This window comes from Pteronotus mesoamericanus, unplaced genomic scaffold (genome assembly GCF_021234165.1).
Source record: "Pteronotus mesoamericanus isolate MK-2021 breed Mesoamerican mustached bat unplaced genomic scaffold, CSHL_Meso_final contig_29, whole genome shotgun sequence".
NCBI lineage: Eukaryota > Metazoa > Chordata > Mammalia > Chiroptera > Mormoopidae > Pteronotus > Pteronotus mesoamericanus.
The window spans coordinates 6480191-6486834 of NW_026555123.1; positions in this window are offsets into that span (position 1 = coordinate 6480191).

Consider the following 6644-nt stretch of genomic DNA (forward strand, 5'->3'; position numbering starts at 1 on the left):
CCCGCAGATGCGGGGAAGCCCTAGTCCTAACTGCCCACGCGCCCCAGTGGCTGCCACCCCCCGGCCTGGGCGAGCTCAGGCGGTGTGAGCGCGGTCACCCCGATGCCACGCTTCATCCTTCGGACATGAGCTCCACGGCACGCAGGGCGCCCGGCGCGGCCCGTCCCCCGATGTCCCTGATTCTTGCCGCCGCAGGGCTCCCTGTGCACAGCCCGCAGACGCTGGCCGTGACCAGCAACGTTTATCCTTGTCCCTGAGCGTGTCACTGTCTCTGGCTCAAAAAGGTAAATTGCGCTGCAGTTATATTCCAAGCAGACACGTCGCAGCCCCATGGCGCCAGCGCAGGGCTGCCGCGCAGGGGCGTCCTCGTCCTCGTAGGCTTTGGTTCCGTTCGGCTCCAGTTCCTGCTCCTGACATGTGTAGGGGCCTGTGGGTGAGGCCCTGAATGACCGCTCTCCACGGCTGCGACCGTCCCCAGGAGAAGCTCATGGACGAGAGGACAGGCGTCTGCAGGGTGTCGTAGCCAAGGCCGGGCCGCAGGCAGGTTGTGACAGAGTCTCAGGAGGAGAGTGAGTCCTGCCCCCTGCGTGCGCTCACACTTGCTCACACGCCCACACAGTCACGCACGTGTGTCCCTTGGGAGAGAGAAGGGCCACTTCTTCTGCCCGGGTCCAAGGAGCCAGCATAGGAAAACCAAAGGAAACCAAAAGGAAGAGCCTTCTGATTTTTCAGGAATGTCGCGCAGGCTGGGAGTCCCCAGGAAGGAGAGTCAGACCTGGGGTCCCGTCGCCAACACGCCTCCTGCCCCCGTGTTTCCCCGGAGCGAGGCCCAGCCCTTCTTTGCCCCGCAAGAGCGAGGACAGGCGGCAGCTGCACACAGACCGTCGCCCTCAGAGTCCCCCGCAGGTCCCCCGGAGCCGAAGCCCCACCGGCGCCTTTGCCTGGGACGCTCGCGCCAACGGTTGGTAACAGTGTCGCTTTAGGCAGACAAAGCGCGCCGCGTCCTGCGTAAACGATTCACACCTGAACCCGGTGCGGCCGGGAGGCGGTGCGGCTCGAGGGGCCGGTGAGAACAGGCGCGGGGCGGGGCCGCGTCCTGGGTGCGGGCGGCGGGCGCAGGCCGGAGCGCAGGGCCCTCTGCGGCCGCGGCCGCGGCCACGGGGAAGGCGCGCCTTTCGGTTTCGCTTATTGCGACGGAGTCCGAGGCGGCCTGACCTGTTTGAACACGTTGGTTAGAGTGAAACAAGCGGCGAACTTGATTTTCGTGGCGCTTCTCGCCTCCGCGTTTTGTTCAGCGCTGACTCCGGAAGGCTGGCCGGCCGGCCGGGGACTTCTCTGCGGACTGATTTCTCTGTCTCTGGGGCGCTGACGGCCGCCTCTGCCGCCCCGCGAGGCCGCCCCCGCGCGGCGAGCGCACCGCCTCCGAGCGATGCTCCGGCGACGGGGGCGCGAGGCTCGCACTGGTAACACCCAAATGCAGTTTTTCCATTGCACCTGAGGTGTCACTAAGGCTTCCTGCCAGCTGAACTCATCACGATTTGTCGTATTATTGTTATTCTTTTTTAGTTCAAGTACCTCGGCAGAAACGGACTCCGCGGTTGCGCAGACTGCGCCGCTCCCCCACCCTGAGCCACGGCTGACGCCCCGCCCTCCCGCGCCCCCACGGGGACCGCACGGCGCTCTTGCGCCCTGGCTGCCGAGGACACAGCACCGCCTGTGTTGCCGCCCGTAGGCAGTGGCGTGTTCTTGGAGGCTGGCTCAGGAAAGGCACAAGGTGACCGAGCAGGCCGTGTCCCCGACGCATCCCGCGCCCCCCGCCCGGGGCCAGCAGGCCCCCCGCGTGGCTGGCCCGCGCCTTCTGCAGCTCGGCGACAGCTTTCACGAGGGGGGCACGGCGCCGGCCACGCAGGGACCCCAGGACGGGCCGGCCCAGCTGCAGGTGAACGGCTTCCTTCAACCGCGCGCTGTCACTCGGGGCCAGAGACACCTGTGGCCGTGGAGGCCACGAGTGGCGTTCCTTCTCGAGGAGCCATTTGCGGAGGCGAAGCGCAGCCGTGCGCGCGGCTCTGTGCAGTGCGAAGCACCTGAACCAGCAACGCAGTTTCCGCGGAAGTGCTGTCGGCCGCGGAGGTCGGCCCCGAAGTGACACAGAAGCATTTTTCCGAAAGAAGCTGAAATCCCCCGATCAGGATTCTCGTGAGTGATGTATACACAGTATCGGCTGATTCACAGGAAGTCCATTTTCTGTAAATCGGGTTACTGTTACTTAGTTGTTTTCCCTGTCTCTTGTTTTCAGAAAGACAATGAATTTAGGTACTGCTAAAAGTTCCCTAAGAAATAGGTAAACACCTGACCTCCCTTTTAAACAAACAAGCCAAGGTTTTCACTTCCCAAAAGGTTTTATTTATTCACTCGTCCTCTTAAATACAGGGAGGTCACTGACAGGGCTCAGTACCGCCGCCCCGCCCGGCCGGCGCCCGCGCCTCGGCCCCGGACTCTGCGGGCGACATGGGCCTCGGTCCCTTTGCCTGATGCGCACAGCGAGCAGCGCGCGCCCGCAGCTGTCAGGGCGGCTGTCGCTCCTCTCGTGCCCGTAAACGCGCATCCAGGGCTTGCACAGCGCTCCCCAGTTCCCTCGATGCGTCCGAGGCCCGGGACAGGGCCAAACCGGGAGCGGCCGTCTGCCTCATCGACCTAAAATGCCTTGCCCGACAGGCACGCGGTATGCGCTGGGACGGGGCAGCGGTTCTAGGGGAAGAACCGCAGTACATTCAAAACCTATTTTGAAAAGCTCACAGCGCATCAGTGAAGTCTCCAAACCACCTAGAGAAATTAAGGCTTGCGTGTGTAAATAAAATAAATGATGTTTTACACAAAATAAGTTACTTCAGGTATGTGGGTGCTGAACTACTAGAACAGAAAGAGCCCAAATCTCTTTTTTTTCTTTACAAGACTGTAAAGTATTGTGATGTGCTGTGTAGTATACATATTTTTAAATTATAAACTTTCAGGTTTAAATGAAAATATTGATATAACCCAGAGGTTGTTAAAAATAGGTTTCTTTTGGCCATTAATTCTTAGAAGTCTTTAAATGTATGTAATAAGTGTCATGTTTTTAAATCATGATTCCCGATCTTATTTCTTGCTTTGGTTCTTCCTGCCATTAAAATAAAAGGAGAGCTTCAAGTAACCCGGACGTGCACTCCTCCCAGAACTGCTGAGGGCAAAGCTGCTGGGACCCGGCCCGCTGTGACGAGAGTCCCCAGCTGGCGCGCCGTGAGTTTCCGTGCGCTGGCTGCCTCTCTAATGCAAACCCAGGCAGGCCCAGGCCGGACACGGGACGAGGCTGACATTTGTTAGTCACGCCCACAAAGTGCACCAATGCTGCTGCCATTCCAAGTGCAGGTGTGAACTGCCAGCATTACGAAGGTCAAGGTAAAAGTCTTTAGCTGTATTGCGGAAGTCAGGAGAATATTATTTCATGACTTCCTTTCCTAGATAAATAATTATGATATCTTGGAATGCTTATTTAGTATTGGCATTTCAACTAATATTGACAGAAAAAAAGATAGTGTAGCTATATTTACCCTCTTATCTCCATAAGGCTTTACAACACTCCATAGACTATTTTAACTATTTCTAAGTCATTGAGATCTGTTGTTCTCAGAGGACGTCGCAAATGCACTCATTCCTCCTGTAGCTAAAGTGAAGGAAATGACTTTTATTTGAAACAAGGACGTGGTGTTTCTACTGAGCCTTTCCTCTTTGAAGCCAGGATGAAATCATGTTGCTGTTTAATATGGCCACATGTCCCCAAGTTGAAATGACAAGTAATTGATTATGAGTCAGCCCCTGTAAAAGATTAGGGATTAGAGAAACCATTTTCTGCCCAAATAGGCCCCTTCCATTCTCATTTGCCGGGCGGCCCCGTGTCACTGACGGCCGTTAATAATTTTTACCGCCGTCGGCCTGTGGGTCTGAACAAGCAGGTAAAGCAGGAACACTGGCAGTGCACCTAGGCCCTGAGTAAGTCTGGGGAGCCGCGGATCGTTTTCCTGTTGCTCTGTTTAATGAAGCATAGAAATGAGGCCACAGGTGGTGCGCAAAGGCCCGCCTCCCTTTCCCGGGAGAGACTGGAGTCACGTGGGCAGCGGCCGGGGCGCGGCCGCGCTCCGCGATCCCCGCTGCAGCAAACTCACGTGGGTGGCGATGGGAGCTCCCGAGAGCCATCGAGGCGGTTTGCCAGGCCCGGTTGCCGGAACAACACGTGACCAGACCTCCCAAGTTCGCTGGAATGTGCCGAAAGGTGCGCTCACCTGCTGCACACGTGCCGCGCTCCGTTGCTGCTCACAGCTGTGGGTACGGGGAAGACAAGCCAAATCGGGCTGCTCTGCGATGGCTGGGGCAACGTGCCCCGACGCCCGTGGTGGACGTGGAAGGGCCCTCTTCAGTTCCACGGGAGCTGTCAATCACGGTTTAGGGACCGGGTGAGATTTCTTCAGTTCGGGGCTCCTGGCTCTGCACTGGACTCAGTTTCTACCTCTCTTCCAGGTGTGTAACTCATTTCCTCAGTATGGCATTGAAGTAAAACCAAGCTTGCTCGTCTTCAATAATCTGAAAATTAGAAGGTGAATTTAAAAATCTTGCCCAGACATAGTCAACGTGACACATCCACTTCTTTCTGAGGGTGCAGGGACGTCGCTCTGCAGCTGGTCTAGTGACCCCGTTCCAGGTCGGGAGCTTCCACCATGCCCTCTTCTGAACCCAAAACATCGCTCACAAACCCCAGTGAACGGGGACTAAAACTTACCTTAAAGCATTGCAATTCTGTCATAATAAGGAAGTAGAAATGGGCAAAAGTCCACTGCAGGGCACCCTCCCTTATCTGCGGGTGAAGTGTCTGCACTGGAAAGTTCACTCAGCTACCTGGACGTTCGCTGACTTGGGGCATAAACAACCTCTGCTTGTGGAGGGGATTTTTTTTTTTAATTTTAATTTTATTTTACTGTGTGAGGTTATAGATAAGACATCTAAGGGCTCTGGAACTGTGATGCCGGAGATGGTGTTAAATTCCTTATTTTTCCTAAATATTGTCCTAGCATAAAGATCTGGGCTTTCATCCCAGTCTGTCTGACAGGTTAAGATATTTTCAAGTGAATTCGGGCTATCAAGGACGATTACTACCTACACTGGCAAACTATATTCCAAGGATCATGCCTCGTGATCTTAAAAGTTGATCCCCAAAAACAGTGTACGAGGGCAAATAAGTTAGGAAAAACCTAACTGTTCCTTTCTTAGAGATTCTTAAAGCAGAGGCAGCATATTAAAATTCCTGAGAAGTCCTGACTTTAAGAAACCCGTTTGCTGTTGTTTAGCTCAGTATTTCTGTAAATAATTTTCTAGTGAGTATGTTTTCCAGGGAATATTTTATCATAGCAAAGAATTTTGTATTCCTTAGAAAACAGTTGGGGAATTGCTTTTTTAATGTAGTTGAGAGCGGGGGGTGTAATAAGAAAAAGCCTCAGAGGCAAACCGAAGATGTGGGAAATGTTTACATGACCTGCCCTCAATTCGTCAGCCACGAGAAAGTAAACTGCTCTCACTTTATGGCATGCTGGACTGGGTTACCCCGCAGCATGATGAACGCAGCAATTACTCAGGAAAAGCGTTAAGAATAATAACAAAAACATAATATAATATGGGATAGAGATAGCCACTGATGAATGCATAAAACAAAGAGACAGTCCTGGCCAGTGTGACTCAGTCAGTTGGAGCGTCATCCCGGAGACCAAAGGGTCATGGGTTCAGTCCCCGGTTGGGGAGCACACAAGAAGGCAACCAATTAATGCTTCTCTCCCTCACCCACCCCTACCCCTCCTCTCTCAAAGCAGTGAAAAAATGTCCTTGGACGAGGATAAAAACAAACCAACCAACCAATAAAAAAGAGGTAATAGGCATAAGGAAATATTAATAAAGACAATATACCCTGGCTGGTGTGGCTCAGTGGACTGAGCGCCGGCCTGTGAACCAGGGGTCGCCGGTTCGATTCCCACTCAAGGCAAAGGCCTGGGTTGCGGCCAGGTCCCCAGTGGGGGGTGATTGAGAGGCAACTGGTCAATGTATCTCTCATACACTGATGTTTCTCTCCCTCTTTCTCCCCCCCTCCAATCTCTCTAAAAATAAAAAAATAAAATTTTTAAAAAACTAAAATAGAAGAGAACATTTACATTGTTCTTCTCTGTTATTCTTTTTCTTTTGAATGATAAGAAATGGGTTTTGTTCTAGGTCAAATATTGGCAAAATAATATTGTTCAACCGAATAGAGTCTAATACATTTGTATTATTATCACTGTTTTACAGCAAAGAAAAACCAGAACGCAGCTGTGTCCATTCATAATTACAGGCCCCATCGCGTCAACCTGGAGATCTGATTAAGATTCTGAGCTGCTTCTGCTACCTCATATATTTTCATAATTTGTTTACTTTTTGTTTTAGCCACAAATGTTTCTTACTTGGGATACTGATTTTTTGCCATAAGATTTGTATTTTAAACAAAAAAATATAACTTGCATATTTTCTTTGAGGTAAACTAATTTTTTCACACATTGCGACTTTGAAACTGTATTAATTTACACTTATATTCA